This window comes from Coffea eugenioides, chromosome 11 (genome assembly GCF_003713205.1).
Source record: "Coffea eugenioides isolate CCC68of chromosome 11, Ceug_1.0, whole genome shotgun sequence".
Lineage (NCBI taxonomy): Eukaryota > Viridiplantae > Streptophyta > Magnoliopsida > Gentianales > Rubiaceae > Coffea > Coffea eugenioides.
The window spans coordinates 22,652,023-22,666,955 of record NC_040045.1 but is presented as its reverse complement, the minus strand read 5'-3'; positions in this window follow the sequence as shown (position 1 = coordinate 22,666,955).

Sequence of the window (14,933 nt, the reverse complement as noted above, 5' to 3'; positions counted from 1 at the left end):
GGGTAAATAAGTAATTTCGTCTCATTAGGGTATCAACTCAAGGGAGGTACACTTTATCCCTTATTTTGACTTTAATTGATCATATGTGCCCTTATGTGATTTTATGTGCTTAATTGCATGCCTTTTGAATTTTTTCATTTTATTTATTTATTTATTCGCTTTATTTGTTTTAATTTTGTATATTTATTTTAGTTCATTTTTTATTATTTGAAATGCATTTAAATGCCGAGTTGTAATACTTAGGAGTTTATTTATTTATTTATTTTTATTCCTTTCCCCTTTTAAATTGTAGTTAGGATCCCCCAAATGTAATAGTTAGGGTTTTAGTTGCTTTATTTGCCTTGTATGATTTGCATGCCTATGTGCTATGTGTTACCGCTTTCTTAGGATCTTGAATCTAGATATCATGATTATGTATTATGTGTTTTTGTGATATTATGTGTTTACATGCTTTTATTATGTTTTATATAATTAGTTAGTTATAATTAATGTGTGACGTCACCACACTAGTCCAATGCTAGTTATGACCCCTTTCTCGACTCCACACTAGTCTAATGCTAGTTGTGACCCTTTGCCCCGATTTTTCACTAGTCCAATGCTAGTGAGGATTTATAGATGTGGGTTAGTCCAATGCTATACCCTTAAGAGCCCTTCGAGCGTTAGATCATGATTGTGTGATAAAATCATTTCATCTCATGCATATTTTTCACTTTCTAGGGTCTTTTATCATTTTTTGCATGTTCCCCTTATATATATCCCCTATCCCATATTCCCTCTTATATCCATATCCCCTATTTTTATTTTTTCTTTATATAATTTTATGCATGAGACATGACATTATATTTGCATTTCATGTAGGAAAAATTAGAGATAGATTAGTACATTTCCTTGATTAGATTAGCGAAAACCCCTTGAATATGGGATATGGACGAATTTGACTTTCTAGCCTTAGCACGCTCATATTCCCTCTGTTAAAGGGAAAATTGAGTCACAAACATTAGTTCCCCGTACCCGACATGATGCATTCCTCTAGCACATGTATATTTGTATAATTATGATTATTTTTATTATTTTCCTTCCTTTTTCTTAGGGTCTCATATTTTTGCATTATTCGTGACTTCTTTGAAGAATTTTTATTAGGTGTCACAATTAATGTGATTGATACCAAATAAGTTTGAAGATACATTTCGACCCCCCGACACCCTCCTAGATCTAAGGTTTGCATTCATATAGTACGTCAAAATGTGATAAATTCTTAGGTTAAAATAAGAAAATCTTTGACTAAATCACGCAACTAGTTTTGGTTAGGTTGAAAGGGTGCATTGGATTTTACTCTTGCCTTCCCTTTCTTCAAATGTGACTCCCGAACACGTTTCTTTGATTTTCGTAGACTTGGAGCCGTTTAAAAAGGGTTTTCTATTTTTTCTTTTAAAATTTATTTTTAGGTGACTTGGTACACCTTAACTCTATACCAAGTGACGACTCCGATTTTTTATTCAAAACCCCTTTTTAAACTATAATTTGGGCCCAAATCGTCACATTACAAGTCCCATTTAGGCCCATTTTCTTTTTAAATCAAAATTTTATTTTCCAATAAAAAATTGAATCAAAATCCATTTTTCCTAAACTTGTCATTTATTTTTATTTTTTGAAAAAAAAAATGGGGCGCGACAGCTGGGAAAACACATCACAACGACTATCACCTTAAATTTTGTATTTAGTTCTATTTATTTTTTTTTATTTTCATTGATTAAATGTTAATTATTATTCATTTTTAGTCTCTTAGTTTTTATTTTAAGACATTTTTAGTATTTAAATTTCAGAAAAAGAAAATTTCCACAAAAAGTTGTTTTAATCATTTTAGATTCAATTTGAAAAATATATATAATTTTGTTTCTTTACTTAAATTAATTTTTGAAAGAAAAACACAAAAAATAATAATAAGAAAAAATATGTGAATATGTATAAGCTTGCATGTGGAACAAGTGTCCCTTTGTGTCTTTGACAACACAACACCTAGAAGGTGAGGTGTTGGGACACTTGGTTGGTTTAGGTAATTTTGGGGGAACAAAAATCAAAAAGAAAAAGGGGTTACGGCTAGGTTTTGAAGGAAGATCTTTTGGAAAAAAAAAAAAACAAGGAGCCTCGTCTGAGAGCAAGGGAAAAAGCAAAGGAAAAACAGAGCAAAAGAGGGGTGGCTGACAAGGACGGATTGGCAAGAAAAACTGAGGGAATCCAGGAAAGGACCACGAACGAGAGAAAAAGGGGAACAAAAGGAAGGGAAAAGGCTTCGACTAAAACAGAGTGGCAAAAGGAAATTCGATGGAAGAAATTGGAGCAGTTGCTGCCGGTAGAATCCACCGCCACCACCGCAAATCGCCATTACCGCCTAAGAAATCCTCACCAAGGAAGCACTGTAAGTCATTTTTTTTTTTCTTCAAATTTCAGTCTGCCTTTCAAGCATAAATGCTGAAAATTCCAACCCCAAGCACATCTCTTGTGAATCTATTGTTGCAATTTCTTGTCGATTGTCTGCAATTTTAAGCACGCACAATCTATGTGTTTGATTTTGACTAAAATCTTTGTTTTCTGAATAATTTTGGAGCCGATTGTAGTCCTAATGGAGCAAAGGATTAATGAAATTTTTAATTCCCTTAACCTGTTTGATGAAATGCCTAATTGAAAGTCCTAATTAAAAAATGATTTGTTTGCATTTTTACATATGAAGAAACCAGATAAGTCAGCGAGCTCGTCTTCTTGCATTTGAGAAATTTGGTGTATTGGTGTCTTGCACTTGTTCTGTTTTTCGTTCCCTCATGCTTTCCTTTGTATGAATCCGAATTAATGTTTGTGAATTTCGTTGTCTGATGGAGAACGGCTAGAGTCAAAACTGTTTTTTGGTATTGCTCTGATAAGAAGACGAAAATGCGGTACTGATGCTTAAACCGTTTGGAGAAGATGATCATTTGACTAGGTTTATAATTTCAGCCCCTCCATCCTCTCTTTCTTTGTAATTTTAGGATTTCATAATTTGACCCCAAGACTTTTATAAAGGCTTTCAATTGGGTCCCTGATACAATTTACAAATTGGTCCTTGAACTTTATCTTTCCTTCTAGTTTGGCCCCAAAAGTTCTGGAAATCGTGATCTAGCCCTAAAAACTTTCTGATATTTGCGATTTGGTCCTTAGCAACTTTAATGTCGCAACTTCATTGCTTGTTTGCTTCAATTAGCCACCATAGTTTGTTTAAACTGCATTTAATTCATAATTTTAAGGGTTTTATGATCAATTGAGCTTGTGTTTGCATATTTTCTTTAGTTTTCTCAATTAAAGTGGTGTCTTGATCCTTTCTTTGTTTTTGGAGGGTAAATAAGTAATTTTATCTCATTAGGGGTCTCAACTCAAGGGAGGTACACTCTATCCCTTATTTTGACTTTAATTGATTCTATGTGCCCTTATGTGATTTTATGTGCTTAATTGCATGCCTTTTGATTGTTTTCATTTTATTTATTTATTTATTCGCTTTATTTGTTTTAATTTTGTAAATTTATTTTACTTCAATTTTGATTATTTGAAAGGCATTTAAATAAGCCGCCTTGTGTCTCGGATATGTAATCCAATGAGACTGGCACGTCTATATTTTTTGTACCATCCAAAGGGTAGTGCACGAGATAAGTTAGGATCCGATCTTTTTGAAGACGGTAAAGCAATTTTTGCACATTAGAATATGAGTATCTAATAATCAACTTTTGGCCATTTTAATATACTTAGTAAAACTCCCTTGCGTAAAGAACATTAATTTGAAGAAATTTACAAATAATTTCTCATTGTTGAGACGATAAATAGATCGATACCAAATCTTGATTTTAGAAGACTCATAGACTAGTGCATTGTAATGATTTTTCTTGACATTACCAGTAGACAGACAATTCAATCGATTTTTTTATATATACCTTGAATTTCATTCTATCCATTTGATTAATTTATTCATTTCATCCAACCCATTTAATCTATTTATTTATTTCTAGGTCAATCCGGTCAATTTTGAATAAATCATCAATTTCATTCAATTCATTTGACCAATTTATTCATTTTTATGTCAATCCGGTCAATTTTGAATAAATTATCTATTTGGCCAGTTTACCCATTTTTAGGGTGATTTCACCAATTTTGAATAAATCATGAAATTCATCCAATTTATTTTATCAATTCATTCATTTTTAAGACAATCTAGTTATTTTTGAATAAATCATTCATTTGATCAATTTACCCTTTTTTAGGGTGATCCAATCAAATTTTTAGACAAATCATCAATTTCATCCGATCCGTTTGACCCGTTTATCCTCTTTTAGGATTTTGGTCTAAGGTTCACTGAATAACCTAGTCGAAACATTGCAATCCTGTCAAGAGTAGGCTCTTTCTCACATCATTTTATGTGTCGATCAAAACAAGCAATCCATTCGGACTTTGTCCTCATTTTTAGGACAAATGTCTCTTCTCATTCCAATTGGCGAAATTTTTTCAAATTATTTTTCACTCAATAAGTTGGTTGGATTCATCAAGTATTGTATGTGCCTACCCTAGAGGATTGCATTCTCATGTTAGGTCTACCCTTAGCACAAAAAAGGTTCCCCATAGGACATGCATCCGAATATTTTGGATATCTACTAACTCTTATCTTTTCTTTTTTCTTTATTTTTGTTGAAAAAGTTAAGCGAGGGCTAAATTTAAAGGCAATTCCTTTCAAAATTCTCAGGCAATATTTAAACATAGCTTCTCGTTGAAGTTCCATCATAACACGATCTCGCAGTCAAGTCCAAAAGAGTGGTGTAAACAAGAGTGCACAATCTGAGCCAACGGAGAAGACTCCTACAACAACCCAATCTGAGACTACAAGTTTGGGAGCTCAGTTGACTGAGATGCTTGCTAGGTTCAATGAGATGTCTATGGAGATGGCAGCCTAGAAGCAACTAATCAACCAACTCATCAACAGTGGCGTTCAGCCCGAACCAATACCTGCCAAACAATCTGAGCCTGAACTTCCACCCCTACCCAAACTACTTTCAATCCATCTTTCACCGTTCCACCTCCAATGATTACCAGACCACAGACCCAAACTGCCTTCAATCCCTCTTTCATTGGTCCACTTGAAGAAACCTTTAATTACACTATTGCAAATCCATCATACTCTTACCCCCCTAATCCTTCATTCAATCCTAGTCATGCTCAAATTCCACTACTCCAAATTACTTCCAATATTCCCCCTGAACCATAGACATTTTATCAAGTCACTGCAGAGCCTTTCCTGTTAGACAACGCTGCCCAAGCAAAATCAGAGATAGGGGAATCTTCTGCTTCTGTTGACATGAAGTTGCTCAAGCGCCTCGATTGTTTCGATGAATTCATGAGTAAAAGTCAGGGTTTAAGCAAGCAAGGAGTACTGGACTATGATGAGTTTTGCCTTTTTCCTAATGTACAACTGCCTATGGGGTTAAAAACTCCGAAATTTAACAAATACGATGGCACAGGCAATCCCAAGACACACCTCCAATTGTTCGCCAACAAGTTAGGTAGGCCAGTAGATGATGAAAATCTACCTTTAAGGCTATTCTCGGAAACCCTGAAGGGGGATGCACTCGATTGGTATTCCAATTTGAAACCTGAGGAAGTAAAGACCTAGCTTGACTTGTCTAATGCTTTCGTGAGGCAGTACGAGTACAATTGTGAGTTGGCTCCGATACGAACCACACTGGAAGGAACGAAGAGGAGACCATCTGAGGACCAAAAAACCTATGCTAAGAGATGGAGAAAAATAGCTGCAAAGGTTGAGCCGCCAATGACTGAAGACAAAATCATTCGCACCTTTATTAAAGCACTTGATCCCCTGTATTTTGAGAAAATCTTTCGCATGACTGGATGCTCATTCGCCGCTATTGTCAACAAGCTTGAAAAATATGATGATTTCGTGAGGGTTGGAAAGATTGCTAATGTGTCTGCCCTGAAAACTCAAGTGGAAGCTTTGCAAGGCCAAGGTAGTAGTGGGAAGAAGTAACAATTCAAAAAGAAAAGGGGGGAAACTACTTTTGTCTGGGATCGAAACCTTGTCCCAAGACTCAGACCTCAACAATACTCTACCTACTTAAACCATTGTCCTTACTATTCAAACCTTCATCCTGTTTACCATACCAATATCACTCATTCTCGACCTAGCCCTAATTACACCAACTCGTCTATAGCCCCTTTCCAAATATCTCAACCTAACTTTCAACAAATTTGATCCCGACCTCCCTACATTCAACAATTTTATCCACCAAATAGACTCACCTATGATTACCCCCAACCCATTGAACCCTAAAATCAGAACCGTTATCACACCTTTACCAATCTTGACAGGCCCATGGACCAATTGTACAAACAATTAAAAGCCGCCGGTAAAATCAATGTAATTCCCCATCCAATTTACCCCCATGGCGTCCCTGCCGGATACAATCTACAGTCCACTTGCGCTTATCATTCGGGAGCACCTGGCCACCCAACCGTTGATTGTAAAGCACTTAAGCACAAAGTCCAAAACATGATCGAGACAGGGGAAATAGTGCTAAGAAAAAAGGGTGAACAAGGATCGAGCATAAGTACAAATTCCTTTCCCGAACACAAGGACGCCTTTGAGGCATCCACCCCCAATGAAGAAATTTGAAAATCCTGAAGGAGGTTTGCACAATTGGATTGCCGAGTATCTTCCCTCTAGAAGGGAATTTCGGTAAATTTGGGAATTGTCATTTGCTAAAATTCATGAAAATTGTCACTGTTTTCTTTTGCGTAAATAGTTTTATCATGTTCAATCAAGTTTTGGTTAAAACAATTTTTGCATTATCAAGTTCCTGTGTTATTTTTTGTATTTTTCAATAGAGTGCATAGTTACATCTTTTCATTATTTTTGTTTGTTTGATATCATTTTGTTTATATTGGTTGATTGTTTACTGTTTTTAATTTCCTTCTAAATTCTTTTAGATAACAAAAAATAAAATTATTTGACACTTTGGATATCACCGTTCTGGAATCCAATGGTGGAAATTTCAATATCACTCACAATTTTGAGATTATGGAATCCGAAAGTCAAAACGAAAGTGATATGAGGAAGTATCTGATTCGTTTTCAAAAGGTTTCGAACAATATGAAGGGAAATCCAAATAGAACCTAGAAGAGACAGAGATTGTTAACATTGGCACTGCGACTGAGGTCAAAGAAATAAAGATCAGTATACATTTGAATGAAAAGCAGAAAAAGGAGATGATTGAATTTTTGTCCATATTCCAAGATGTGTTTGCTTGGTCGTTTGATGATATGGAGACAAAGTGCTAAAGCGAATTTTGCCAATGCAAGATGAAGCCAAAGGCAAAATTTTCCCAAACTGGCAAGGCCCGTTTGTCGTTCAAAAAGTGCTACCGGGCGGAGCACTTGTTCTAGCAGAGATAGATGGACAGACATTCCCCCAACATATCAACTCAGACATGTGTAAGAAATTCTTTATTTGATTATTGAAATTTCTTTTAGAAGTTACGCAAGGGACTAGACAAAAGTCAGGCCATCTTTCTTTCCAATCAAAACATTTCATCCCTAATCATCCCCTTTGAGTTATCAGAACAATAATTTTTGTTTGGCAGCCCTTGAGAATTGCAAACCCCATACTGGGGCAAATTTATTTTGAAAGAGAGATGATCGAAAAAAGAGAGAAATCAAAAGAAAAAAAAAACCCCACACTGGGGCAAATTTAGTTTTTAAAAAAAATGCAAAAGTGAGGAAAATGCAATGAAGAAAATGCAAAGAGAGAAAAATCCGATCAAACTGGGGCAAATTTTCCTCAGTTTTGTTCAAAAATTGCAGATAATTTCAAAATGATGCAATTTCAGATTGTTTCACACCTTTCATCAAATTTACTTTCAAGTTTCAACCTTTTTTAAAACACTCCACCGGACCTCGTTGCAAAAATTCAAAGTCCTAGTTTTCGTCATTTGCTATATTTCTATTGAAAATTTTCTAATCAACTGGCACGTGATGTCCATAATGCCTTCACCTAAATTTATGAGGGAAAAGCATTGTATTGATGCCAGAAATCTTCAATTCACATTCTTGAATCGATAATGGTCAAGGATTTTTATTATTTTTTAGGTGAAAATCCGAAAGGGCACCTTGAAAAAAGAAGAAGAAAAAAAAGAAGAGCAAAAAGAAAAGAAAAACAAAACAAAAAAGGTGGGGGCGACTTTAGCGAAAACCCGAAAGGGCACTAAGGTAGGGTTTTTTCAAGAGCAGGCATGAGTTGAAACAGCTGGCGACTCCAGTCAAATATTCTGTCCCTGGTTATCCCTTTTGAACCTTCAAAATAAATTATTTCGTTTAACAACCCCTGAGAATCGCAAACCCCACACTGGGAAAAGTTTGAGTTGAAAAGGAAAGAAAAGTGTCAAGAGGTGAAAAGTGATAAAGCAACAGAAGCAGAAGACAAAAAAAGAAGAAAAGAAAACCTCGAATGAACATAAATTGGGGCAAAATTTTGAAAATTTCAAAGAAATGGCAGAAGGCCAAAAAGAAAAAACAGAGAAGAAAATGAAAGGGAAAAGAACCTCAGTTGAGAATAAATTGGGGCATGTTTTGATTTAACCCTAAAATAGGGTTGGCGCAACCATGTGATTTCAAATCATTTAAACCACTTTTAAAATTCTCTTTCAAGCCTTAACTTTTCTAAGCACCTCACCAGACCCCATTACAAAAGCCGAAAGTCCTGACTTCTGCTCTTTGCAATATCTCTGTCAAGAAATTTTCTAATTAATTGGCAAGTGATGCTCATATACTGATGCCAAGAAATTTTTTAGATGTATTTCTGAATTAATTAGGTATGAGTTTGACACTGCTCATCATGTGAAAACCCACAAGGACGTCTTTACAAAAGAGAAAAAAAAGAAGAGAGAGAAAAAGAAAAGAAAAGCAAGAAAAATAAATACAAAGAAAATGCAAAAAAGATTCAATGCTGAAAGTCCTTGTTGAGTGATGATAAAAATCAAACAAAGTCCAAAATCTTCGAGTCCAAAATTAGGGCAATTTTTAGGGAGAAATACGATTTTCAATGCAATGTCCTTGAAAATCTTATTTTTTTAACTATCGTTTTCAAATCACATTACAAGCTCATAAAGTCCATCACTGACTTATCTTTCATGATAACTCGAAGTAAGGATTATGCTTTTAAGGAATTCATCAGTCATTCATGATGATAAGATTATAATCTGTTTTCATATGTTTAACTATCGTTTCTACCCATATATTACAAACTTAGCAAACTTATATGTTGACTAAGTTTTCTTGAGAAATAGGGGTGACAAACTATTTGCTTTCACTAAAATGTGATATTGAATGAGTTACACATAATTTGGGTACAAGAACAAGACAGATCCTAACCTCTCATTTTTCTTAGCCGCCTCAAAATCAGAAATAACACCCACTTGATTAGTCCTGAAAGATGAGTTAACAAGAAGTGGTAACCCATTATCCTAAGCATTGATGCTGAGGCGAGGAAGAAATCTTTTATAATTTGGTATTATTTTGAGAAATTCATCATGAAATTTTTTGTATGAGTTTAAGCAAGACGTTTAAATTTCTTCATTATATATTAGTATGAGATTATCTCTTAAATCTTAGGGAACGAAGTTTCTTACTTTGTTCAAATAAATGGATAGTCGTCCAAACAAATTTTTGCAATCAAAGGAGCTCAAATTGGGGCAAATTTTTATTTGTGAGATTTCACAAAATAAGCCCACAATGGGGGCAAATTTTTTGTAATACATTTGAGAATTTCGCACAAGAGTCAAGTAATATACTTTCGAATCAATCACGCTACTCTTTTCATGAGTAGTAATTGCATTAATTTTTAAAATAAAAAATTGAAGTGCATGTTGTACTGCAATAAGCCCCCTGTGCTTCATGGCTGAAATCGATGAAGAAACATCTAGTGATGTGGAAGGCCGATACCGGAAAAAAGAGAAGAAAGAAGAAAGAAAAAAAATGTCCTACACTAGGGCAAATTATTTTTGAAAAGATTCTCTCGAAAATATCAAAAAATCAGAAAACTCCCAAAAAATCAAAAATCAAAAATCAAAAAATCAAAAAATCAAAAATCAAAAAAATCACAAATCAAAAAATCAAATTCAATTTCTTGTTTCTTGAAAAATCAAATTTAATTCTTGTTGGTGATGTCTCAGCGTCCGCCACGCATCCTTCTATCCCCTCATTTCTTGACATTACACTTAATTTCTTGACCAATTAAATGGCAGGATTGAGTTTTATCCCACTGACCATTAACAATCCCGTTGGAATTGGATTTTGTGCCACCAACATCACAAACATCACGTTGGGCTTGGACTTTGTGCCACCAACATCACAAATATCACGTTGGCTTGGATTTTGTGTCACCAACATCACAGATCACATTGGGCTTGGATTATGTACCACCAACATCACAAACAATCCCGTTGGGTTTGGATTTTGTGCCACCAACATCACAAACATCACATTGGGCTTGGACTTTGTGCCACCAACATCACAGATCACGTTGGGTTTGGATTTTGTGCCACCAACATCATTAACAATCTCGTTGGGATTGAATTTGGTGCTACCAACAATTCCGTTGGGTTTGGACTTTGTGCCACCAATATTTAGTTGGGTTTGGATTTTGTGCCACCAACAATTCCATTGGGTTTGGATTTTGTGCCAACAAAAATTCCGTTGGGCTTGGACTTTGTTCCACCAACATTCCGTTGGGCTTGGTTTTTGTGCCACCAACATTCAGTTGGGTTTGGATTTTGTGCCATCAACAATCCCGTTGGGCTTAGATTTTGTGCCACCAACAATCCTATTGGGCTTGGACTTTGTGTCACCAACATTCCGTTGGACTTGAATTTTGTGCCACCAACAATTCCGTTGGGTTTGGATTTTATGCCACCAACATCACATTGGGGTTGGACTTTGTGCCACATGACAGTATCGATAGGATTGGGAGTATCCCACTATCTGTTTATCATGTTGAATTTGGTTGAAGTATCGGTAGGCTTGGGAGTATCCCACTATATGTTTATCATGTTGAATTTGATTAAATTATCAAGGCAGGCTCGAGTGTTATCCCACTGACCGATTGTCAAGGCAGGCTCGGGTATTATTCCACTGATCAAATGAAGGTAGATTCGAGTATTATCCCATTGATCAAATGAAGGCAGACTCGGGTATTTATCCCATTGACCAAATGAAGACTGACCAAATGAAGGCAGGTTCGAGTATTCATCCCACTGACTAAATAAAGGCAGGCTCAGGTGTCATCCTACTGACCAATCATCAAGGCAGGCTCGGGTATTCATCCCACTGACCAAATGAATGGCAGGACCGGATTTTATCCCGCTGACCATTTATATCACATTGGGATCGGATTTTATCCTGTCAACCTCTGCAGGATTGGGTTTTATCCTGCTGACCGTTTATACCTCGTTGGGATCGGGTTTTATCTCACAAACTAAACTTTTACATTTTCATGTTTCAGTTCAAGGCAGAATAATGAAAGGTAATTATTTGGTGCCTACGTCTTTGTCTCGAGTCTTTTCGAAAATCAGACAAAGAGAAGCAAGTTATAAACACCAAATTTTAATTTATCTTTATTGATAATTATTATCTATTTTTACTTATTTATCCTATGATTTTTATTTTTAAGACATTTTTAGCATTTTATTTGATTATTATTGATCTTGTTCCATTTCCTTTTTTTTGTTGTTAAGAAAACCATTTTCTTATTTGTTGTTAATTAAGATTTTTTTTTTTTTTAAAAAAAAAGGAGGAGGAAGCAGCTCACACGCGCTTGTGAGCTGCAAACGAAACAAACATTTCATATTAGACGCATGAAATACACCAAGTATAGAAGCAAATGCATCGCAACTCCATCCTTTTTCACCATTTTTTCCCTTGTTTTTGCTTACCATTGGATCATTCTTATACTAACCACTTGGCTTTCATCTAAGAGCTAAGAAGAATCTAGATGGAAAAACTAATCCAAAGGTCCGAGAGGTGAGCAGCAGAAGGGGGTTTCTATCGGAGCCATTGAGCCAAAGGTTTAGAGAGAGCTTAAAAGGAAAAGGCAGTAAAGGAGAATGGGGGACGGCTGAAGGTGAGATAGTGTGGCGGCTGAGAGGAAGATAGAGAGTGAGGGAGAGCCGAGGTAGAGAGAAAAATAGAGAAGGCTAAGAAAGAAACTGGAGTGACGTCTGGATGAGAGACTGAGAAAAGTGAGGAGACCGTGAGAGTGAGCAAGAGAGCAAGGTAGAAGAAGAGAAAATTCTGGTCGAGTGCTATTCTTAAAGAGACGAAGGAGCCATTGGAGCTGCTACCTATTGCGAGAAGTAGAAATCATCTTCATTTCATTCCACTATTATTGCCTACGGAAAAGTAAAGAAAGCACTATATGTTGTCTTTCCCTTTAAGCCTTGGTTCAAATCTTGAAGCTCTCAAGCATAGGGTCTATGACTTTACTTATAGCCATTTCCCCGTTAGTTATCTTTGACGTTTGAGTATACGTGCTTCATGGGCTGATTGGATTGAAGAGTTGAAGCCATTGTTATTTCTGATTTTGGGTAGGGAATCATCGGATCTTTTCGTGTCAAAACCTAGGATTTTGGGGGGGGGGGGGCTGATTTCCTTCATTTGTACTATTTTCTATGATGAAGTATAGCTTGGTATGTGCTGGTTGTGAAAGTTCAATGAAATCTCAAAGTTTTCAGAGGCTGCCAAAGTTTTTTAGTTGAGGAAAGAAGAAAGTTCCCAGCTTTATATGTTTTCCTGCGGTTTGACACTTCATGACTTGAGTCCTTGTGTTGTGGTCGAGTAGGACTATCAATAAGTATTTAGAAGCTAGTTGTTGGGTTTGATAAAAAAAATTAAATAATTCACTTTTTTATTTTATTTTATATATACTATTAGTGTATACACTATCACCTTTAGATAAATGACATATGTGCAAATTTTGAATTTTAAACTCAAAATTTGCTAAAGTGTCATCCATCCAACCGTGATAGCGTATACACTAACAGTGTACTTAAAATTTACTCAATGATAAATAGCATATATTGTCATTTGTAAAATGTTTTTGTATATAGGATATTATAAATTTAAATAAATAATTTCACGAACTGATAAACATCAATGCATGACTACCCTAAAAAGGCAAATTTTTTCCTCAATCCTGCTATAGAAATAAAGAGTTTTACTTACTGTCTTATTACAAAGAGTTTAAGCAAGGACATGCTTTAAATTATATATAAAAAAAAATCAGTTTCATTGTTAAGCTTTCTTTAGTAATTTTATAGAGTTTACAATTATTTTTAATTTCTCTTAAAATTTAGTATACACCATATAAGTTATTTTTCCAAATTATAAAGAATTCTACACAAATCTATAATAGTTTTATGACAGTTTCAATTGTCAAAGAGTTCCGCCACATTCATTACCACTTTAAAATTCAAAAAATAAATAAAAGTCTATCAATTTTTTAAATATATTACGCTGACGACACTACAAATCCCTATCTTTACAAATTACAAAGAGTTCTATGAAATAAAATCAAATTTAAATCACTGAAAAATTCAACAAATAAAAAGTAATTACTAAATTGCATGTAATTGCAAAGATTTTAAATAATTTTCTATGATATTGTTAAATACTCTGTGCTAAAATTTAAATCATTTTTAACAATTCGCACTTGCACGGGACATAATGCTAGTTTTGTACTATTCACCAATTGAGATTTTCTAGAGGCTTTTCAATAAACAAACAAAGAAGGGTAATTTTTTAATAGGTTATGCGTTAGTTAGAGTTCTTTCAAGTTCTACCAAATCTTAACTAAATTAAAATTCAAAAATAATAATAATAAATGTTAAACATTTATCTTAAAGTTTAAATTACTTTCAATTATTTTTAGAGAGAGTTGTAGCTTTGGTCCCAAATATTTAGTGCTTAAACATCTCTAATCCCTAAAGTTTGGACGAAAACAAATGTAGTACCAAATGTTTTTAATTTTTAAGCACATTTAGTCCCATCGACTAATTTTTGCCAATTGCTACCAAACTTAGATCACGTACTATCACATGCCAGCAAGTGATTTTTGAAAAAGATAAAAAAAAATTCACAAAATATTGTAAGCCAGAATTGATAATAAAAAAGGATTAATTACCTAATATGCTAATCACGTGAATAATTAGGTTTTAATCCAGAATTTTTTTATTAGCAACTGAATTTTTGTATTCTATGTTAAAGACTAATTACTCAAAATATTAGGATGCGAGTAACTAGTTCTTATTTATTAAAGACTATGATTAACAATATTTTTTCAAAATTTTTAATTTTTTTCAAAAGTTTAGTTGTTGGCACGTGACAATAAGTGACAGGATTTCGATAGCAATTGACAAAAATCAGTAAATCAGACTAAATGTGCTTAAGTATTGAAACATTTACTTTCGTCCAAACTTCAAATACTTGAACCGCTCATACCTTAAAACACTTAAAACCAAAACTATAATTGTCTCTTATTTTTAGCTATTTGTAGTTTTTGTGTATAGCACGGCACATAAAGTTAGTCAGGTACTAAATTGCTAAGTTATGTTAATTAATACAATCTAAAAGACCACTGTAAAGTTATAGTGCTGTTCAACTAGAATGACGAACCTAAGCTACTACAGAATAATATTAGCCTAACATTATATCTCTTCAAAGCTAAGATTAGGTGAACCGGAGGTGAAAAAGCTCAAGGATAATCTTCACCACTAGAAGATCTTCGATTTGATTAAACTAAAAGGGTGGAGATTATCTGAGACAAGGAGATAGAGATTAGCCTTAACTAATCTTATCATTAT